The sequence below is a fragment of the Mytilus edulis genome, chromosome 10 (assembly GCF_963676685.1).
Source record: "Mytilus edulis chromosome 10, xbMytEdul2.2, whole genome shotgun sequence".
Taxonomy (NCBI): Eukaryota; Metazoa; Mollusca; class Bivalvia; order Mytilida; family Mytilidae; genus Mytilus; species Mytilus edulis.
The window spans coordinates 41076094-41100857 of record NC_092353.1 but is presented as its reverse complement, the minus strand read 5'-3'; the positions used below and the strand labels follow the sequence as shown (position 1 = coordinate 41100857).

The window sequence follows — 24764 nt, the reverse complement described above, 5'->3', positions numbered from 1 at the left end:
GTTTCAAAACATCATTTTATGTTTAAGGTTTGTCTAGTGTTGCAATTGATCCAAACATTGTTTATGTTCAATGTTTTGGAGAATACTGCATTAACTTTACTTTCAAACTATATGTCATGTTTATTTTTTTGTACTACTGTTTTGCTTCAAAACAACACTAAGTTCTAATGTTCAAGTTTTTATCTTGTTTCCATAAATTTATTTAATATTTAAGTTTTTTCTCCAATATTCTGCAATTTCTTCCAATCTATATTTAATATTTAGCTTAGTTCTGATGTTACTCCCACACTACATTTAACATCTGAATCTTTATTTCGTACTGCACTGAATAACTTCCAATCTATATTTAATATTTCAATTCGACCCTCAAACATGCCAGCAGCATTTATACAACAAAATAACAACGCTGTCAAGCATCATAAAATTCCATTACTTTTGATATTCACCAAACCGAACGAAGAACTCATGGAATAAAGATTCCTTCATTAACTCTCATCAATGGAATAAAAACAGAATTACTGCTCTTCCGTTGTAATATAATATTGTCATTTTATTATTAACCCTTATTACAATACTTTCTTCTTAATAATATCTGGGAAGTAATATTGATAATTGAATGCATTAATACTGTAACTTTATCTTTAGCATCGCTAGATTTGCATGTGACTAGAATATAAATTCTTGGTCAGCAACATTTGAGAATGGGATATAAAAATTACTTGTCTCAGGGGACAGGACATGAGACTATATAATTGATCCTATAAAACCCTAGATAGAGAGTTATAAAGATATGAAATGTCAAGCCTTCTATATAACAATTTTATTGCATTTATTATTGATGTACTGCAGTAAAAAGGCTGTGCGGTGTTTCTATATGTTGCGCAATTCTTTTTGTAAGTAACCCATGCAGACATGAGTTGAAAATGAATATTCGAATTAACAGTTCGGAGGCAATCCGAATGTAATATCACTATGGAATTAAAATGGTATGATTTTTTAAAGAGACAACTCTCCAGCAGAGACCAGATGTTAGCAATGATATGTCATCGCATGGCCTACGGCAATGGGTCAAACGCGTATCGCATATAGCATGACACACAACAATGAGAAAAACGTGTACCGCATAGCAAGCTCGAACAGTATAAAAGGCTCTGGGATGACAAATGTTAAACATGCAATTCAAATTAGAAAACAAACAGCCTGACTCATTTAAAAAGGGAAAAAAGTAAAATCACAAAAATACTGATCTCCAAGGAAAATTCAAAACGGAAAGTTCCTAATCAAATGGCAAAATCAAACGCTAACAACTGTCATATTTCTCACTTGGTACAAGCTTTTTCGTATGTAGAAAATAGTGGATTGAACCTGGTTTAAAAGCTAGCTAAAACTCTCACTTGTGTGACAGTCGCATCAAATTCTATTATATTGATAACGATGCGTGAACAAAACAAACAGACATAATAGGTGAAAATGTCAAAAATACAGTGGTCAACATAGTGTTATAATCGTAATCACTAAAAAACATACAAAATATGTAACAAAGAAGCACCAAATGGCATATAGACCAAGCATATTAGCAAAAATTAAAGACAAGAATACACAAGTTTACCATAGTACAATAACACAATGAAGGGATGTACAAATGTATAAGTACAGAGTCACGTCATATATGAACAAAGAAACATAAAAAAAAGCATAATTTTTATAGCAAAGCACATAGCAAAAATAAAAGACAAGCAAGAAACAAGGTATGATTAAGAATGATTGAAACCATGTATAAACTTTAAATTTAGAACTGGAACTCATGCACTCACGATCAGGCTTTAAATACACTGTACCTTAATATTGTAAACACCATTACAGAAAAATTAGAAGAAATTGATGATACACCTGCTCCTTACGTCTTTTTTGTCTGGAAATGTCTCGTAAGTAATTCTTAGTTACGAGGATAGTAGTAGTGATGTTGGAAAGAATGGGAAATACTTAATTGAATTGTTAAAAAATTACAGCTTGACCTACTACTAAAATTTGATTTCAGTAAAACATCAGGTGGTCAATGACCGGCTAGATTTGTTTTACTTTTGGGAAAATAAAAATGACGTCTCAATTAGTTGATAGGAAATATGAGACGACCTTATATCTTTGGGTATAATGTACTTGGTATCCCACAAATATAAATCTTTCTTACTGTAGAATCTGATACTCATAAACAACACCATTAAAAGACTGGAAAAAAATTAAATGCAATATCCAATCAAAAGATCGCCAAAGTGTTGATGTAATACATGTATATGAGTTATTATATAGTAATAAACTCCATTGGATAGACAACATTATAACTAATATAAGGATCACCAGTCCTTCACCTTTCATCTGATACCTTTATCAAAAATACTAAAATATATGCTAAGAATTTGATTTAAACGTTGTAGTACTAACACCTAGGGTACACATGAATTGACCAAACATGTTATGTGTGATCTCAACCCTCTCCGGCCTTTACCATTCATTCAAAGTGGAGTATCAAAGCAGTTAAGCTCATTTTAAAAGAAGTCCGAGTCCAAGGGGTATTAGGTTTTTATTCTGGACATTTGATAACAAAAGTAACTGCGAGTTTATATATAATAATTACTTACGACAAACAACTAAAAGCATTTTTCATTTTACAGGAAGTAACTACAATTTCTGTAGATGAACCTAAACATAAACACAGTCATCTATGCAAGATTATTTATATAAATATATATATATATATAACATATCGTCCAACGAACTATTTGCACTACCAAATGCATGGACTCCAATCTATATTTCTCAAGTTTTATAGGCACTCCGTGTTTTAATTTAAGATAAGTCGGCGGCACTTTTCTCCTTCTCTGAAAGAAATTGATACAATTTGAAAGCAGAAAATTTAATGATTAGTATATTAAATTAGCGTGTGTTTGAATGCATGCCGTTTCTTCTAAGGTAACATAAATTTAAGGAAAGATAAAGACTCTTTGCAAAGAGGTTTAAATTAGTTTCATTCAGGCAGTTGTACTAAGAGACGGAATTAGCTTAAAAGATTATTGAATATACATAATCACTTAATAAGTATAATAATGCAACTGTTGTCTAGTAAAAAATATCAAATTTTGTTTTGTTAGTGCAAATTCTAAAGACTGCCGTGAGTGATGTACTTTGGACTTTTGCTCAAAACATCCCACCCTATTTATAAGAGATACTACTTTTTGTAGTTAAAATATATTGATAGTGCAATATACACAAATAACATTTTACATGTCTACAATCTTATTTCACTTTGAACACTTCCATATTTGTATAAGATAACAATATTTCATATTCACTGACAACTTTAGATCGTTGAGTGACCTTACACTCCCCCATCACAGAATGATTAGCAGCCCATCACCAATCATTCCAAAGAAATCGATAAATAGCCTTGAAATAGATCTCAGGAGATGTTAATTATTACAAGTGTTCATTCCTAACAAAGACAAACTCAATAATATGGTAATTTATTATATATTTTTTCTGATAATATTTCCCTAATTTGACATTTTCTTTGTGACTGGGTTCCTAATCGACTGATACCAACAAACTTTTTCTCCGAAACTAATCGCATGTCGTACAACTAGTGATCTTCAATTGCCAAACGTTGATTGAAATCCAATGGAGGTGCGAGGAGACATCTATTAACCTACTTTGATAGTGTTTATTTGGAAAAGTTTGACAATATCAAAATGTTAGACATTTGTAGTAACACGCACGCTGAGCACGCACCTTAAAAAGATATTAAAAACTCTGCATGTTATTGGAAGTTTTACATACTGTTTTATCGTTATTGCAGTAACACGCATGTTAAAGAAGGTTATACGTATTGTTTTATCGTTGTTTCATTAACGCGTAATTAAAAAAGATACTAAAACTAAACATATTATTGGACGTTTTGAATATTGTTTGTATCGTCATTTCAGTAACACGCAACTAAAAAAGATACTTAAACTAAAATTGAGAATTGAAATAGGGAATGTATTAAAGAGACAACAACCAGCTGAACAAATAGCCCAAAAACACTCTTAGGCCACCAAACATGTTATTGAAGGTTATGCGTATTGTTTTGCCGTTATTTCCAGTAAAACTCAACTACAGGAGAGGGGCTAAAAAAATCAGAGAAAGATGGAACATTTACTAAAACTATGCATTCTATTTTTATCGTCCTTTGTTATACTAGTAAAATATTTTTGGATCATATCCCTTGTGCATACTAGGGACTGTAAATAGTTTGCTATGCTCTCTAAAATATCACATATTTGTAGTTTATTTTCTGGCTGTTTCTTTGGGCTAAACTACTTTACTGAACAACCTTCTTTAGCATATTTTACTTTTTAATATGCTTTCTGCTGTATGTTCTGATTGGGCCTTTGGTGTTCGGTAGTTTTAGCCGTCTTTCTGCTGTATGTTCTGATTGGACCTTTGGTGTTCGGTAGTTTTAGCCGTCTTTCTGCTGTATGTTCTGATTGGACCTTTGGTGTTCGGTAGTTTTAGCCGTCTTTCTGCTGTATGTTCTGATTGGACCTTTGGTGTTCGGTAGTTTTAGCCGTCTTTCTGTTGTATGTTCTGATTGGACCTTTGGTGTTCGGTAGTTTTAGCCGTCTTTCTGCTGTATGTTCTAATTGGGCCTTTGGTGTTCGGTAGTTTTAGCCGTCTTTCTGCTGTATGTTCTGATTGGACCTTTGGTGTTCGGTAGTTTTAGCCGTCTTTCTGCTGTATGTTCTGATTGGACCTTTGGTGTTCGGTAGTTTTAGCCGTCTTTCTGCTGTATCACTATACTGTCAACCTTGAGTTTCTGGGTTCGAAACAACACACGTTGCAGGTGTTTGATTTCAATCCGAATTGACTAGGATTGTCAGTTGTCCTGCCGAAATAAGATGATTCTACGCCGAAATTTAGGAATGAACGAAGATGTTCCGGATGTTTGAATTTTTGGCGGTAAGTAGATGTTTTTACTGTTTCTTTAAACAGCAAGTTCAAGTTGTTATTGGATTCATCTTTAAAAAACAGAATGTATCATTTAAATCGTAGAATCTAGTGTTGAACCGATGCTACTATTTGAATTGTACCATTGGAACTGATAGTCAAACCAAAGAGTTCAGCGTGCAAAAAATATTAATTAGTGAAATTTAGTTGTATTTTTTATATGAAAATCATTGCGCAAATTAATGTTAAGACATTTTAAACAGATATATCATGTTAAGGAGGGGTATTTGCGAAATGCAAGTCGAGAGAATGTTAAATTTCGCCGTAAGCCGTAAGAACATGGTATTACACCGAATGTTAATGTTCAAAAACGCATTGATGATCGTGACGTTACAAGTCCACTCGGATAGAGTATTTTTTGGCAAATACCATGGCAGAGAGGGTAAAAAAGGCATATCCTTTTGACAATGGATCATATATCGTATGTACGAGTTTAAAAAGGGATATGTAATTTATAAATTGTGTCCAATATCATTTTTCACAATAGTTTTTTTTTTTCAAATACATTGTCAGGTGATCGTTGGGGAAATGTAACGGAACTAAAATTTGATTTTTTACTTTTTCTGCACTAGGATTAATATGTTTGAAAATATTTCTTCGTATTTAAGGGATGATAATTTGATTTACACCAACATCAATCTCGTTTCTCCAATTATATCATACGATTTATACTTTTTCTCACAAACATTAAAACAGATACCGATTCGTCCTATGCTTTTGAATTGGTTGACCTAGAAAGCTTTGTAATACGTTTTAAAAAAGGAATGCACTACTTACTCGTGGATTTTTTTCACTTTCTTTGCACTCCAAAAAGGGCATTGTATTTAAATTCAAAATTAGTAATTATCGTTCTTTATAATACTATTTAATCCCCTACAGCACAAAGAACAGCTGTTTGTACAATAACCCGTTTATTTGGCATTATGTTGAATAAATTGCACAAATGTAAATACAGAAATGAATGAAAAATTATATAATCGAAGTTGGGGTTTAAACTAAAGCTCAAGTAAAAAAAATAATTTCTATAAAATGTCTTGTGGGAAATAACAGCTTCCGAACTTAACCACCATCCAATTGTGCAAAATCGACACATAATTCCCTAGTGAACCAATACAAATACAAGAAGAAAATTAAATATAGAGGCAGATGAAAAGACGTTTTCTTTGTTATTATATATATGGTCTTTAGGAGTGGTGTTTTGTCTTGGAAATACTGCTTTCGAATGACATACATCAATGCACTCAATAAGACATCTTTACACAATGCAAGAGTGTCTATAGAAAATAATGGTAAAAAAGAAAAAAATAATTTAAATAATTGGATGCTTACATATGAAGAATAGAGAAAAGTATACTGAATGGAAAACCGCCCGCCCAATAGAACTCCAGACCCCACCGCTAGGACAAATAATCAAGTAGATCGTTTACATTTAATTCATCCGTTTTCTTCCTTTTAAGTACTACAAGTAGAAGTATAAAAAAAAACATAGGGGGCTTGCTATGAAAATATCCACATGAAAAAACACAATGACACATCATGATTTACAAATCATATATATTTGTATTTGTATCGTAACATGTGACAAAGAACGCACCGTTTGCGAGACTTAAAAACCATGTGACATTTAATATGTGTAACAATAATGAGCACGAGAACAGACCCAATACAGAACCTTTCACTTTGACCTAAATATTTGTTAATAATTAATGTATCGTCTTTTTTTAGTTGCTAGTAAAAGGAAAGAATGCGGAACACATTTATGAGTCATCAACATAACGATAATACAGACCCAATACAGAACCTTTCACTTTGACCTAAATATTTGTTAATAATTAATGTATCGTCTTTTTTTAGTTGCTAGTAAAAGGAAAGAATGCGGAACACATTTATGAGTCATCAACATAACGATAATATGACATTTTTGTAATGTCGTACATGGCATAAGGGAAAAGTAATTCGTACAAACAAGGCAACTATTCTGGTCACTATTAAAACGATAAAAGGGCTTTATCTATAACCATCCATTGTTCAGTAATTGTGTTTTCACAACTCAACATCAACCCAGACGTAGCATTTATAACCAGGTAGCCATGTGTGTTATCGGAAACGATCTAGTATACTGCCATATAGCATTTTCCCAGTCGCATATTTCATCAAGGCCTTGATAGACATTTAGTACCAGTTTACCCTGAAAGACAATACCTAACACACATTTCGGCAAACAATAACAACTTACTGTACTATCGAAATGTCAGATATCTGTACTAGCATCTTTTGCTTCGTTATCTGTCGATGTATCCATTTTATCTTCATTAGTATGGTCGTTACATACTTATAACGAGATATGTATTGGCCAAGGTAGAATAGGTCGACAAAATTGTTGTATAATTGTTTCACACTTTTTTGCTTTTTCCATCATTTTTATCCCATAATAAGCTATTGTTGAAGATTTTTTTGGCCTCCTATGAGACGTCCTAAACAAATATGATGATTGTTTATCATGAATACAATATCAATACAGCCTGTGCGCGGATAATATGCTTTATAAAAAAAAGTCTTCAAAATGCCATCTATGAAGTCGCGCCGAAGTTAACTAATGTTAAAAATTAAATGAATTGTATTGAAAACTGCATGGCCATGACGTGACAAATTTTCTACCCAGGCTTAATAATACTTTCCGTCAATAATATCTATGTCATGAAAAAAGGTGTTCAGTGAGTTAAGCGTCTCATTTATATTCTGGTAGGTGCATTTAAGTATAAAGACTGACATGCGCCTACAAGTAAGAAAAGTTGACATTGTAAAATAGAGGCCAAAGATACCAAACAGACAATCAAACTCATTGGTCGGAAAAAACTGACAATGCCATGACAAAAAATATGAAGACAAACAGACAAACACCGGTTCACAAAACACAACATAGAAAACAAAAGACAGAGCAAACCGAGCCTCCAAAATTTGCGGGGACCTTAGGTGCCCCGGAAGTTTAAGCAGATACTGTTCCATGTACATATAAGAGGCTGCACATGCTTCTGATACATTTGCCGTCAACAAAATGTAATGAATGCAAGATGTTAAGCTCCTTTAAGATAAAACGAACCGGTGACATTTAAACTGACATACTATAAAAATTTTATAAAAATCAATATCGAACTGTAAGGGAAATTCAAAAAGCAGAAGAACATAACACTGACAAAATCAAACGCTATCAATAAACGGAAGAAATGACACCCAACTGCCATATCCTTGACCTGATATAGGCATCAGAAAAAAATGTTGAGTGAAGGAGATATGAACCGGGGTTTTTAGCTAGATATACCTCCCACCTATATGAAAGTTGTTTGTATATAGTAACTATCGTTATATTCACAGAATTTGGTGATCACCTACACAAATATAAATGGTTACTGTGACAATAATTCGGATACAGCAATGATACAACTGTGTAAACATACATAACATACATACCAGTGTCGTAACACTAGCAAAGCATTGAAAGCTTGCGTTTGAAAATGTTTTTTCAATGAGTATTAATATAATCGTTCAGCTTCAGGACGGAAGGGGTAGTCGCTCATGGACCCCTGCTTACAACTCAGTGTCTGCGCTAACACACTGATGATTTTCTAATTAAAATTGATTGATGCCTTTGTAACTGATTCTAATCACGATAGTATTATTATAGAAGATAAAGTAAAGATCAGCAGTTTTAGGTTCATTGCATAATATTTATATATCTGTAGTATAATGGCTAATGATAACCACTTCCTAAGGTGGTACCTAACACTACAGGGAGATAACTCTGTAAAGTCAGCTAAACGTTTTAATTACGTTGTGTTGTAAAAGGGATATTAAGCTTCTCAATGATCAAAATTAGTGTTTGTCAAATTGCTATATAACCAGTGTAATTTTTCTGGAAAAACGGTTGGTTCAAAAATTTTTAAATTTTTACATTTTTGTTAAAGTGTCAAATTAAAGTAAATACTTTGACAAAATTTTATGAAAATTAAACGAGCCAAATTAATTTTAGTGAAAGTGTTGGGTACCACCTTAATGTGCTTTGTTATAATTTCTGTTGCAAAGCATCTCTTAGGCTAAGTATGAATCCGAATAGAAGGAATTATCACCATTTATTTTAGTTTAATAGTATATTTTTCAAAGTTCAACTTTTAAATGCGTATTTAAATTTGAAGAATATAGTCACATCATTATTAAAGATAACAATGATTTGTTTAATCAAGCACACATATTGTAATCTTTCGGTGCATTTAAAAATTACAGCTGTAAGCAAATTCTTACAGAAATGAGAAAATAATTTATGGTAATAACTAATAGGTCTAAATTGTTTATTTGCAACCTCCCTACGCATTTACCTTAATCTTATCCGAAGATGTTAGATTTACAGCACCAAATGACAACAGTTATAACATCTTGGCAGAAGTCAATGACACTATTTTAATAAATATAATAATTTTGTGCCATAACCATGTATTTTCACGTCCGAAATGTCAAAATAATTCTCTCATAAATATTACCGACGCTCCATAAATAGTAAACTGCACTGATTTTTAATTAAGATAACGTTCTTAATCAATTCCGGATTGTGTTGGCGATAGTTTTCAGTTCAATGAGGTAAAACAATTGTTTTCATGCTTCTTCTAGAACCCATGCAATTAGCAGAAACAACATTGACAAAATATAGCATGAAATCGCGTTTAAGAATAGTTGATTGCTCAGGATATAAGCATATGAAAGTAAATGTGATACACAAACATTTCAATTAAAACAACACGGTGAAATTATAGAAGACCTTGCTTGTTTATTTGCTTGATTGGTTGGTTGATAAGTTGATTTGGTTTAAAGGGAAACTTCGCAAAAAAATCAAAAATTGATATTATGTCCATTCTGTATAAAAATGCTCAAATTTATAGATATTAAAGTTTTATTCCGCTAAATAAGAGATCACCATCGATTTTAAATTTTGAGTATCAGTTCTCTGCTCTCCGCCATCTTGTCACCTTCTCCGATGAAAAATCCCGATATGTCTATAAACCACAAAGGAACAAAACTACAGTAAACGATGTAGTCGTAATTGCGTGTCGATATCTTGTCAATCGTACGGTTGTTTTATCTGACTGACTAACTTGATACGGAAAATGGTCTTATATTTTTAAATAACCATATAGTCTGTTATTTTTAATTGATAATATTGTAATTAGTTAAAATGTCAAAGTTCAAATCATAAATAAGTGTTCCGTGGAAATTGTTTTCGAAAATCTAATTCGTTCATAATTCTTTCAAGTAATAAACTTTATTTAAATAAATTCGGATCTTCCCTCATCTGATCACCAGCATGGCTAAAGGTATTACTCCCAAAGGTATTGGAAGGGGTGTAAGGTGACACGTCCAGGTATTCAATCGATTTCCTGTCCGGCTGGCTTGCAAGTTCATGCATCGTTTCACTTCTGTAGGTATTGATCAGTGTACACGACCGTTACTTAAAACTTTCCATTTTGAACTATCAGGTGCATGTATAATATACATTTTTGTCTTGCGTGTCCGAAAGTGATATTTATACTAGTCATTACTGAACTCATACGCTTGTTTATAAATAACATTTCTGGTGTAAAGAATATTATCTATAAAAAAAAATTAATACAAAAAAAAATTGAAGAAATACAAATCTATTTACATATTTTTCCAAGGGTTAATTTGGGGAAATGTAATATATACTCATTGTCAATAGTTTAGGACAGATTGGAACATACCAGAATTATTGATTTAAAAAAATGTGCGCACTTGTCGACGATTCGTGTATACATACGCGGCTACGCCTAGGTAGAAAGTTACGGAACTATAGTCAGTAGCGCAATTTAAAATATGTATACATGTATACATTGAACATAAGAAAGAAACATACATTTTGTGTAAATTGTGGTAAAAGTTTTGTAAATTATTATAGACTAGTCCACGTATGCCAACAGTATGTAATCAACGAATTCGATAGACTATTGTATACCAAAAGAAGAAGAAGAAAAAAAAGAAACACTTTGATTTAAATACAGGTCAATTTATAACTTGCTTTGGTTCATCGAAGTTAAGAACATAGTAAACTCACAGATTTATATATCAATTAGATTGTTCTCGAATAAAGGACGAAATTTGTCATCATCACAATTGTTCCAACATTCATGTAAAATATATGCAACTGGACGTACACTAATAATCCCCAAGGGATGTGAATATTTTCTAGGGAAACTATTGAGTATCAATTTCGGGATTTATTTTCTTTCTTGATATTCAATGACAGCAATTTAAAGAATAAACTGCTTGTCGGATATTTGTCCGCTTTAGGGGTATTCTTGCAAGTTGAACAGACTTATAATAACATTCAAAAATAGGGAATGATAACATTAAATTCGTTGTCTTTTAATTTTAAAGATCGTTGGTCAAATGGTTATTTAAGTATATATATACGTTGGGAGACGACGATTATTATAGTAGTCTCAGATTTTAATAAGGACGTTCCCGATTATGAATAAATTTGGTTGACGTTTTTCACACTTGAAAAGAATATCTATTTGTAATTTTTCGATTCCATTCCAATACAAAAGTATTTTTTCTTTATTCGTACATATTATATTCCGCTTCGGTAAAGTTATCTTCAGATAGTTTCATATATTAATTAATACATGGCTTTCAAAAGTCTAAATGTAAGTGTTCTCGTACATTTTTTCGCCCAATAAAGACAAATAAAAATGATTTAGTAAAGCTATTTCTAATTTCTAAGTCCCCCTTTTTTAGGAGACATAAATCAAGGACAAGACTTGTATATCATTTCATTCTGACATATGAATTAAGTTTCCCGTCTTTAACCGAAAATTGTGTATTTCTTAGTAAATTAACTTATTTGAATTCAAATAAATAATAGCACCAAATATAATTAAATAATTCCACGGCGACCAATTTTTATTTGTCACCAACTTGAATATGTATTTGTAATGTGTGTATTAAATGCTCCCACTGATCCGAATAGACAGTCACACCTGGCAAGGTGTGCCCTAGAGGCGTGGTTAAATACCGAAGTGCAAATAACAATTTACCTTTCAACAAGCCATCTACGAGTATTGCCACAGAACCGTGAATACACACATCGTATAAACCTAGTCATAGCAGAGATAGTAAAAGGTCAATAATCATGAGTACACCAACATATTGTCTTTACAGATTATTGTACTTTAATTTGTTCACCTTATCAGTCCGAAAATGCATTTATTAAAAATAAATTTATAACTTTTTGTGTTGTCTACAAACATAATTCGAATATATACGTTTAACATAGATAATTTATCTCACGAATGAGTACAATTGAACGTCTGTGCGTTTTATCTTCTTATTATCGGATGGTTATTAGATAAAGCATAAGTCATCGGCGCGCTTACGATTACGTTAAAATATGATTAAAAACCAAGACTTTTAATGATTGTATTTTAAATCCCGGCATGCAAAAATCAGGAGAAAACGTCACGACCTACAGGAAGTAGTTGATATTTTTTCATTAATTATTGAATTTCTCCTTTATTACTGCACATATAGCGATAAAACTTTGTGAATATATATATATTATGTCATAATGAACATATTTAAACTATAAGTAAAAAATCGTGAATTTTCCCTTTGACTCCACTTTCGGCATTAGTGCGCTTTATCGTGGCAGTAAGCTATAATTGTTGGAGGAAACCAGAGGGTCAGGAGAGAACCACCAACCTTCGGTAGAGTTAGTTATCAAAGGTACCAGGATTATAATTTAGTACGCCAGAGGCGCGTTTCGTCTACATAAGACTCATCAGTGACGCTCATATCAAAATATTTTTTCGAAAAATTTAAACTTTTGTAAACAGGAAATTTATATAAAAAAAAATCGTGTTGACTACTGGGCTGGTGATACCCTCGGGGGAAACACCTCCACCAGCAGTAGCATTGATCCAGTGGTGTAAATATTTATCAAAGGTACCAGGATTATAATTTTGTACGCCAGACGCGCGTTTCGTCAACAACTCATCAACAACTAACAATCCTAGTATTTTAATATTTGAATCGAGCTCATCTGCTGCTTGAATAATATTAGAAAAGCTATGACGCAAATTTTATCTTAGTTTTAGTTGTCTTTACTTTATAAATTTGTAATAGAACTGGCCTTGTAATTGATTTGGTTCGAGTGTCACTGGTGAATCGTTTGTGTAGAGAGAGTGCGCGCCTGTCTGGCTTACTTGAATTATTAGCCAAGAATCTATGATGACTTTTTACTACCGCGGAGTCCAAATCCCTGTTGTTAGATTTAGTCCTCGAGTGTATTTAAAAATGCCCTGTACCAAGTCAGGAATATGGTCATTGTTATATTATAGTTCGTTTCTGTGTGTATTACATTATAACGTTGTGTCGTTTGTTTTCTCTTATTTTTGAGTGTAAATTCACATTGCGATAAGACGTGTCACGGTACTTGTCTATCCCAAATTCATGTATTTGGTTTTGATGTTATATATATATGTTATATTTGTTATTCTCGTGGGATTTTGTCTATGTGTGTTACATTTTAGTGTTATGTCGTTGTTCTCCTCTTATATTTAATGCGTTTCCCTCGGTTTTAGTTTGTTATCCCGATTTTGTTTTTTGTCCATGGATTTATGAGTTTTGAACAGCGGTATACTACTGTTGCCTTTATTTACCCGTCAAATATTCAGTTATTCGGTGAAATCAAATGAAATGTTATGGATGCGGTCATCTCTCTATTAACTTTCGTAAAATGTAAAATTCATTTAAAACACTATGGGTTTGTAACGCCAATCCTAGATGGCCTTTGTCAAAAATTTTGGTTTTCAATGGTTCACACCCTCGTTATTAATTTTGTCTTCTTTCGTTGACCTTTTACGATAGGTATAAACACAATATAACTTCTTTGAAAGAAAAAAAATGCTTTTGATCTTATTTGATTCATTGTCAGTATTTTCAACAGAGTCAACACTTTTTTATTCAAACCTCAATCCGCATTTACCATAATCTAATCTAAAGATGTAAGATTAATTGTACTAAGGACAACAGTTACAACATATTGGTACATTGTAGAAGTCAATGGCACGATATTCATAAATTTTAATATGTTTTTGCAATAACATTGCATTTTGACATCCAAAATAATTTCCTCATTAATATTGTCCATGCTACAGAAATCATAAACTGCACTGATTTCTTATTAAGATAACGTTTTTAATCAATTCAGGAAGGTGTTGGCGATATATTTCCGTTGAATGACGTGATACAAATGTTTTCGTGCTTTTACTAGAACCCATTCTATTAGACAAAACAACATTGAGAAAATGTTGCATTGAATCGCGTTAAAGAATACAATAAAGTTAATTGCTCAACATAGGTACACGTAGGTTAATGTGAAACAACAAGATTTAAATGAATGCAACACAGTAAAAGTTTTAGGAGGACTTGAATAACAATAGAAGGACTTTGACAAAATTTGATGAATATGACACTTGTTATCTACAGTCCGTTTATATATATAGGCGTTTGCTTTAGTTGTAGTACATCGTTTCTTTTGTTCCGTTGTTTTTCTCCTATAGTTGATCTGTTAACCTCAGTTAAAGTCTGTTTCTCAGATTATTGTGGGTTTTTTTTTTGGGGGGGGGGGGGTTGCTTTTTTTCATTTTTTGGTGCTTAATCGAATTATGACTTGAACAACCGTATACTATTGTTGCCTTTATTTGTCTGTTTTTCATATATATATATATATATATTCTTAAACTGTACTTTTTGGCCTTTCAATTGTTTTAATTATAATGCGACTGGTGAGTCTTTTATATTTTCTATATTTTGTTATCAATTCGGTTGATGTGTTTGAGCTTTTGATTTTGCCATTTGCTATATGGGGCTTTCCTCAGAGGTCGGTTAGTTTGTTATTTTACTTTTTATAGAAGGACCGCTCGTCAGTCTTTTTTGCAAAATCTAATAACCTGGTATCGTTGATGACATTTCACTTTCGATGGGTTCAAATCCCTGGTAGAAAACTTACACCCCGCGTGTATCACCAGTCAAATATTTAGTACTTCTGTAAAATGGCATGATCGGTTAAAAATGCAGTAATCTTCAGTGGATTGACTGTTCGTAAAATAGTGTTATTTTTATTTGTCTTAATTAAAGGCAACAGTAGTATATCGCTGTTCAAAAGTCATAAATCGATTGAGATAATACAAATCCGGGTTACAAACTAAAACTGAAGTAAACACGTCATATATAAGAGGGAAACAAAGAAACAACAGAAACACTAAAGTGCAACAAAAAAACAAAACGATAATGCAATACACACAGACACGAACTTTAAGATAATTTTCCTGACTTAGTACAAGACATTTTAATAATAAAAAAAAGAACCTGGTTTTACGGCTAGTCAATTCTCGAGCTTTTCAAATTATTTAAATACTTTGAATGACAACGATTGCTTTAAATCTCATATGATTCACTGTAAATGTACTCTCTATAGTAGCATTATCATTTGACCGAATTTAAAATGCAAATTGTACTTTTCCAAAACTGTCAATTAAAAAAGTCTAATGAGTTAATGCACAACATTTAATTATCTATTAAAATTTAGCAAAATGCGTGTTTTTCAAACATAAAACTGTAGTTTCAAGTTTGGTGCAAGTTTTTCAGTGACGGTTAATCACCTTACACCAATTATAGTACTTAAAACAACACAATAAGTTACATCTTTATTACCCTTTAATATAATTATGTGCATCCTTCAATACACTATCTGCCAATGAGAGCTATTTTAAATAAAATAATGAAATTATCAACGAATTTATAAATGTAATATTCACACTGAAGTTCGACACTAAATTATTTGAAAAGAAATGCGGTCGTCTATTTAGTTTTAAAGGAGATCGGCAAAAGTCTTTGGGCTTCACTTTGTCACTGCATTGTATAGTTTGCAAGCCAAAATCCTCTTTCATTTGACTTAGTTTATTCGGTACGGTTGAAATTTTGATTATAAAAATTAAGATCCTTGCGGAAATCAACAGTAATTTTATAATAACCAATTGCACATGCCCTTTTATCTAACAATTTCAGAAAGTGTAATTAGATGACCTTTTTACTTCTATAAAACGTTAAATTAATTTCCCTGCGTGTGTGCGAAGACAACTGTAAAATGAATTGAATGTTTATCGACTAAAAGGAGTTGTGGCAGTTCGTTATTAGCTCAGGAAATTAGATACTGTCGACTTTGGCATGTGACATCGGACATGACCAATTATCGATAATACACGTGATCTTCTCATTATTTGCTTTTTTTTGTAAAGTTAAGCTTATAATGGTTTACTTTTTAAATTGTTATTTGTATGGAGAGTTGTCTCATTGGCACTCACACCACATCTTCCTATATCCAATTTAGCTTTATTACAAGCGTAATGCTAAATGAAGTAACTGAATAATTTAGTAAATGTACAACATAACAATTCGTATTTGAAAAAGAGCGCGAATTGTAGCTATATATTCAATAATGTTTCAACTTTCAAGTGTGTATTACTATTAGTTTTTTTTGTAAAATCATACATAAAATATGTGCGCTGCATAAAGAAATTTAAGTTTTAGAATTTTATCTCTAAACATATTATTATCATTAGATATATCTCTACTCATTCTATTTCAAATATGATTTATTAGGTCTTCAATACCCCTACTGTAACTGCATTTCGTTTCTTCTGTATCTTATACCTTCCCCTGTATGGGAACAAATGTATTTCTCATTTTAGAATATTAATTTTTTATTAATTTCGAATAAAACAAAAGTTTCGAACTTTTATTGATTTATATATTTTCCAAAATAAAATGTCCTGTTCTAATTGTAAAATTATTTATCTTAAATCATATTTTTAAAATGAAGTTCGTGCTATTTGAATGATGTTATCATAAGATCGATCCGCTAGTCCCTAGCCCTTCATGTACACACATGCTTTGATTGTTAGATTGTTTGTTGGTGTATTTCTCTTTTTCCTTTTCTGTGGCTGTTCGTATAAACAATAAGAAATAAAGCAACGGGTTAACCATTAAAAATTAAAATACTTCTACAATCACAGAAACCTAGTTCTGAAACATATTTTCAGTGATATGCAGTGACCTTTTCTTTTAATTGTTTCTTTACATAATATTGAATTTATGAATCAAAGATATTCTCTTCCCAATATGCAATGCAGACGCTACTGCCCACCATTGTAGGCTGAAAACTGTAGATGAATTACACACTGGCTGGCAATTATTGTTTGAAACAGATTCTATTTTCTGCTATTATTCATTCCAGAAATATATTTAACTGCTGAAAAGGATAAATTTAAAAAAAAAACAATCAACCCATATGCATACATAATTTCTTCAACGTAAATGAATGAATTATGTGAACCCTCATTTGATAATAAGAATAGTTTAATTGCTGAAAACCTGTGCCTCAAATGCATAATTATAATTAATTATTTTGTTAGACAAGAGTATGTTAATATAGACCTTGTTCATTTAATGTTTTATTAGCTATAATTATGAGTTTGTATCATAAACATGATAAGTATAAGTTTTATTGACCGTAACATATTACGTTATTCCTTCAATCAATAGCACCAACAAGCATTGTTAACTTTTGACACACTAGATAATCTAGTGATATAGACGGATCTTGTCGTTAATGTTCTTGGTAAATATAATACACAGTTTAGTTTTGGATTTTTGTCACGTATATAACTGTCGTGTTAAGCATCAGGTGTGACACTCTTATTAAAACATTATCGCATTAGTTATTAGATTAAAAAAAGTATCTATATAATCTTGTCTACATATACTATAAAAATGTATTCTCCACTTATAATGTTGTGTTATTATGAATTGTGGATTTTCTCCGAATTTTACACACACAAAGTTTAAGGCTGTTCGATTATCATTGTTTTCTCCTAAATTAGTTTTCTATTGAAAAACCTCGTTATTTTCTTCATGACAATCTGATTTGTCAAACTATTTCCAACTGATTTGTGCAATGTGTTCTTATGATGTGTAATGCTGTTACATTGCTATCACAGGGTAACGCTATCTCAACCATGGTAATCCACATTTTGATGTGCCTGACCTAAGTCAGGAGTCTGTAATGCAGTGGTATTCGTTGGTATATCGTATTTGAATTATGACTCATTTTGAATCTGAATTATGACATTCAACCTAAATATACCATAAAGCGGTTGGCAAGCACAAAACAGTTGAATTATTTCTATCTCTTGGTTGAAAAAACCTGATTTAATATAGTAAAGTCTAGACTGTATATGGAATTTCTACATTGAACATAATAATTAGTGTGTATGGTCCACCAGAAAAGATTGATTGAATGACCTTCATTACTAGAATAAACTGGAAAAAACACTATTAAGTATAATAAGTATAACCAAATGAGCACAACATTAAAGTTTGTCCTTGAATATTTTTCTGTTATCCCAAAAGACATGCTCCTCTAATTGAATGAAGTTACAATAAAACTTGACGTGCAGTATTTTCAAGATGGCATACAAGGTTAACGGTAACTAACTGAGGCTAACTTAGGCAATGAATCACTTAAACACATATTTCGCTCCTTTGAGACAACCAATACCAGTTCGTTCGGGAAATGAAAATGATGATAAACTTTATTTATGTTTTTGATGCGGTAGACTGATAGTGTTTGATTTTATAGTTGTCTGCGTTCTTTCACAAAAATAATGTCTGTTTATGGAAGGGTAATTTTATGTTCTTGTCATAAACCTAGTTATACAAGTAAAATTATAGTCCTTGGGGAGGTATTCCAAATAGATACATCGGAAAACACTGCTTTTTTTTTTTATAAAGTTCGATCAATAGAAATTCGATCAGTCATTTACTGCAGAGCTGAACGGAAGCCATTTACTGCCGATGGGTGTCAAATGTAAACTTTTGAAAATGACATGTGAAATTTGAGAACAATTAACTCTAGTCTTCGGGTTATTTTGAACGGTATTTTTCTACAAAATAGACAGGTTATTGTCAAATATGTTTGATTGGAAACATGCTATTTGACATTTCAATCACAAGAAAACAATTTCCAATTGACTGTCAATAAATGTAAAAGTTGAAGTTAATTGTCTTTCACTGACCGCTGTGAACCCAATGTTTACAAAATTGTCTATAAATGTGATCCACAAAAATTAACTTTCCTCTCTATTAGTGTAACTATGATTTGTGTGTTGATGTTCTTACCAAAATCAGATTTTGAAACTTAAGTGAAATTTGTTTTTGTTACAATGTCAATTTCAAAAATATCATCACTGGAACTAATCAACAAAACGAACTTTGTGTTGTATTCGAATAAGCAATACATGATCACCTCTACATAACATACCACTATGAATCATTATAACACAAAGCATTATGTTAAACTGATACACTCCTTGCACGTACAATTTGATAGTAAGTTTTGTTTTGTGGAAGTAGCTTCAGAATATATTTTACGATTTCATGTAAGAAATTAATGCTTTGTTTTAAAAAAATTATTGGGGTGTAAAAGTTTTGACCGAAGCACATTTTGTATGAAGCGCTGGGGAAGCATTTTATTCTAAAAAATTGTGAAATATCAACACTTTTACACCACTATCAAATTACTTAAAGAAGCATTCGTTTCTTACAATCACAGTTTTGTCAAGTTTTTCTTTTATTTATGTGAACACTTTTTGGTGTAAGCACATGTAATTCCGAATGTAACATTTCATTTCGATGTGATTGTTAATTTTTGAATAGCGAGCGAGTGATGGTAACGGATAGTCTTAAGGACGAGAGATAGACAAGTCAACTAGAAAAAGAGACACTATAGACATTGAAAAAACATATTAAATAGAACGTTGAAGCCGAAGGAACACACACATTTAAATCCGTTACATTGTGAGGAATGTATGACATTTCGAGATGCAATGAGCAAATATCGAATTAATGCAGTCTAGTACCTATCCATGGTAATCGAGTACACATTCATTCCAGAACAGTCTACCAAAACATCATGTAAAATCTCCTACTTCTGTGGATTCATTATTATTCTGTGATACCAGTTTTCGTGGTTTTCGTAGTTACAGGTGTACCGCGAATTCAAATGATCAACGAATTACACATTTTTTATAGGATGTGTATGCAGCGATTTGTAAAATCACGAAATCAAATAACCACGAAAATGCAAGTTTTCCTCAATTCACGAAAATTGATACTCACGAAAATAAATGAATCCACAGTAAACCCTTGGTTTTTATTCCATGTAAGCAGCAAATGTCTTAAAATACAATTATAGTATTAAGCCCGGGATTATTTCCATCTCTATACACATGTATTTACAACCCCGTTCCCTTTCCACGAATATGACGTTCCGAATTTAACTTTACACCTTTATTTGTGACATTTTTATCTAATGTGTCTGTTTGTTTTGTTCACGCATCATTATCAACATTATTTAATTTGATGCGACTGTCGTACAAGTGAAAGGTTTAGGTTGAGGTGTCATTTTAATGTTATATTTCACATGGCTATAAAAGAGGGAGGTTTGGCATGCCACAAAACCAGGTTCAACCCACCATTTTTTCCTTTAAAAATGTCCTGTACCAAGTCAAGAATATGGCCATTGTTATATTATAGTTCGTTTCTGTGTGTGTTACATTTTAACGTTGCGTCGTTTGTTTTCTATTATTTTTTAGTGTAAATTCACATTGCGATAAGACGTGTCACGGTACTTGTTTATCCCGAATTCATATATTTGGTTTTGATGTTATATTTGTTATTCTCGTGGGATTTTGTCTGATGCTTGGTCCGTTTCTGTGTGTGTTACATTGTAGTGTTGTGTCGTTGATCTCCTCTTACATTTAATGCGTTTCCCTCAGTTTTAGTTTGTTTTCCCGATTTTGTTTTTTGTCCATGGATTAATGAGTTTGAACAGCGGTATACTACTGTTGTCTTTATTTAGCGCTATAAAACCAGGTTCAATCCACCATTTTTTACATTTGAAAATGCCTGTACCAAGTCAGGAATAAAACAGTTGTTGTCCATTCGTTTGATGTGTTTTATCCTTTGATGTTGCCATTTGATTAGGGACTATCCGTTTTGAATTTTCCTCGGAGTTCAGTATTTTTGTGATTTTGCTTTTTACATAAGGTTTGAAATAGGAAATGCAAGTAATCACTTGCAAATGACCATTTCTTTTTAATTTCTTTCTGTACTGTTAATAAACTTATGAAACAAACCATAAGTGTATGTGTTATCTTTTTTCATGTTTAATTTTGAAATTCGACAAACTTAGACCCCATTGAATTATTCAATTAAAGAACATTGTATATACCGACGAATGCGGGACTTTTACCTATTGTGTTTGTTTGTTTTTTCACGCATCGGTGACACTATAAGGGAATTTGATGTGACTGTCATACAAGTGAGAGGTGTAGCTAGCTATAAAACCAGGTCCAATCCACCATTTTCTACATAAAAAAATGCCTGTACCAAGTCAGGAATATGACAGTTGTTATCCATTTGATTGATGTGTTTGAACTTTTGATTTTGCCATTTGATTTGGGACTTTCCTTTTTGAAATTTCCTTGGAGTTCAGTATTTTTGAAATTGTTTTCATACTGCATTAATTCCTTTATGCAATACATGCACTACATTGGTTTCATTCATAAAAGATTGCATATTAATAAAAAAAAATATTAATTTATTTTATTTAAAGACAAAATATACAATTCAGTAATTAATAATTAGTAATGAGTTATCAAAGGTACCAGAGATACATATTTTATCAAAGAAATGAATTACCTTTGTCGTAATTTCTAAGTGTTATAGCTTCGAACCTTACATTAGAGATTTTCGAGAAATAAATAAACCTGTTCTGGCATAACAAGTTTGTTTCCAGAACAAACATCAAATATAAAGCTTTCTTCTACGAGATTAAAAGAGGATAAAAATTCATCAAAATTACAATTTTTTTATTGTTGGCTTTGGATGAAAGGAGACAATATCAAAAGGTAAAAGTCGAACATCTGCTTTTATTTTCAACAGTTTACCTTTGACTAAACACAAAAGTAAACTTTGTTCAATTCTGATATAATGCAAGAGATACAGATGATTTCTTCCCCAAGTCTACACGTCAATTTTTTTACTGTTTCACTTGATTTCACATGAAGTCACAAAAGAATTTTGTAATTAGTTACTGCTCATTTCGTGTCAGACCAACATTCCAAGCATGTGCTTTTTTCACAGAACAACAATGAAGATACCTGAGTCAAGGACGGGGAATTATGATATTTATTAAGCATGTTCAAAAAACATGTTTAACCCCGTCTCATGTTTGCGCCTGTCCCAAGTCAGGAGCCTCTGGCCTTTTTTAGTCTTGTATGGTTTTTAATTTTAGTTTCTTGTGTATAATTTGGAGTTTAGTATGACGTCTATTATCAGTGAACTAGTATATATATTTGTTTAGGGGCTAGGTGAAGGACCCCTCCGGGTGCTGGAGTTTCTCGCTGCATTAAAGACCTATTGGTGACCTTCTGCTGTTGTCTGTTCTATGGTCGGGTTGGAGTCTCTTTGACACATTCCTCATTTCCATTCTCAAATTTATTAATTTTATTTTCTAAATGCCATGTTAAACATGTTATTAGTTGATACGTAAAAGTTTAACATAGAAAAATGAGTCTTTAAGAGGTATTACCAATTTTCCCATTTTTTAACTGAAAGGATCAAAATCAGAAATTAAATAAACCCTAAAGGTACTGTAATTTGAATATTATATATTTTAAATACTTTTAACAGCTTAAGGATTTTATACATATACATGAGATCAAAATATAATAAATAAAGTCAACAGTAGTATACGCTACAAGAACGCTATTATTTGTAGGTGAAGAGCCGCCGTGGTGTAGTGGTTAGTGCATCAGACTACTAACACAAAGGTTCCTGGTTCGATTGCCGTCTGGGATGAAAATTTCAGGGACTGAATTTTCGGCGCTCCCTTGATACCATTTGCGAGTATGGTCTTGAGGAAACGATTATAGTCCGTTGGAAGGGGACGATAAATGGCTGACCCGTGTTAAGAGAGAGCCATATCTCTTGCACGTTAAAGACACCCTTGTAGATTTCGAAAAAAGAGCAGGATAATGCCGCTACAAGGCACTCGAACCCGCAAAGTGGAAAGGGATTAATATAAGTTGCAAAACTTGTTTCCCCATCCACTATAATTTAATATGAGTTTGATACAGCATCGTAAATCGGATGTGTTTTTGTGAAGTTTTTTAAAACCACGTTCGACCACGCTTAACTATACTTTTTCAAATCAAATATTGTATCATTGGTTATCTCAGATATTGATAGTATTTTTTTTGGTCTATTTTTGGTCTGAAATCAACTGATGGTCATTACAAACAAGGACATATGGTATTTTATTGAATTCATGCACAACTTTTTAATGTAGATAGTTGTATGCATGGTTTTAGCTGGGATTTTGTTTTCTTTCTCTTTGATACAAATGCCAACCTGCCATAACATAGGATAATTTACTAAGACTTTGATAACAATATTAGATCATTGTACAATCCAAGTGTTTCAATCTGATGAGGTAATAGTTTATTTATAAGAGAGCACGATGAAATGATGATATGTTTACATTTCAATTAGAGATTCCAAAACGTTAGTGCAACTTTATTAAAGATGTTCAGCTAGTAAACATCGACGGATTTGACACTTTGAGTGTATGATGTTTTGCTTAAACAGTCAGGTTTGCGTAAAACCATTATTATTGTTTACATTATAATGTTATGTGAAGAATTGCTTGACTTTCCACGAAAAAATATAAATTTAAATATATGAATAAGGTTTTGTATATTATGAAATCTTCAAAAGATAGAATTAGAATATATCAGGCTCTAAGAAAGATGGGGGAAAACAGAGAGTAAGTAACCAACACTACATTCTGCACATTACAAAACATTGATACTTTTAGCAAATATGGACAACAACGGATGAGTTCCCAACTTGGACAGGTATAAACAATGAGGCGAAAAACGTTTATTAGTGTGCCATATTTTCTCAGAGAGAAACGTTTGGTTGCCTTGGACTGTTTTCCGCTCTCTGGTGCCCATGGGCTGATTTCTATTCTTCGGTCGGTTAGATGTCTCTTTGACGCATTCCCCATTTTCATTCTAAATTTTAAATTATTATCACGTTTAACAGTTTATTATTGTGTTTTACCTTTAAGTTATTTGAGCAGATAAACAAATGTAACAATATACTTAAAGATGTCAAATTCCCAATTTTATACAAAACGTAATGCATTTACAATGAAATAAACTTGTTAGTTTGAAATTGATTATCTAATGCCGCATCGCTATTATTGTAATCTTGAGGGAGTTTATACACTCAAGCTTTTTGTTAATTTAAAAGTTACGACTGAATTAACTTATTCCAAACTAATGAACTTCCATAAATGACGTTACCTCCACATGAACTCCATTGGGAACCGGTTTTGTATGTTTCATTCAACACACATCCTTGAAAAAGCATATTTTTTTCTAATTGTACCTAATTTAAGACAATTTTGAAATTACAACAAAAATCGAGGATGGGAACACGGAATTTATGATTGCATCTCCGAAACTAGT

At 32.0% G+C, this 24764-nt stretch overlaps 1 protein-coding gene across 2 annotated transcripts in view; it reads right to left on the bottom strand.

Moving 5' to 3' along the window:
• The window catches only part of LOC139491180 (glutamate receptor ionotropic, kainate 2-like), a 93864-nt gene that overhangs the window by 39328 nt on the left and 29772 nt on the right, over positions 1–24764 (bottom strand). The gene's annotated exons all lie outside the window — the stretch shown is intronic.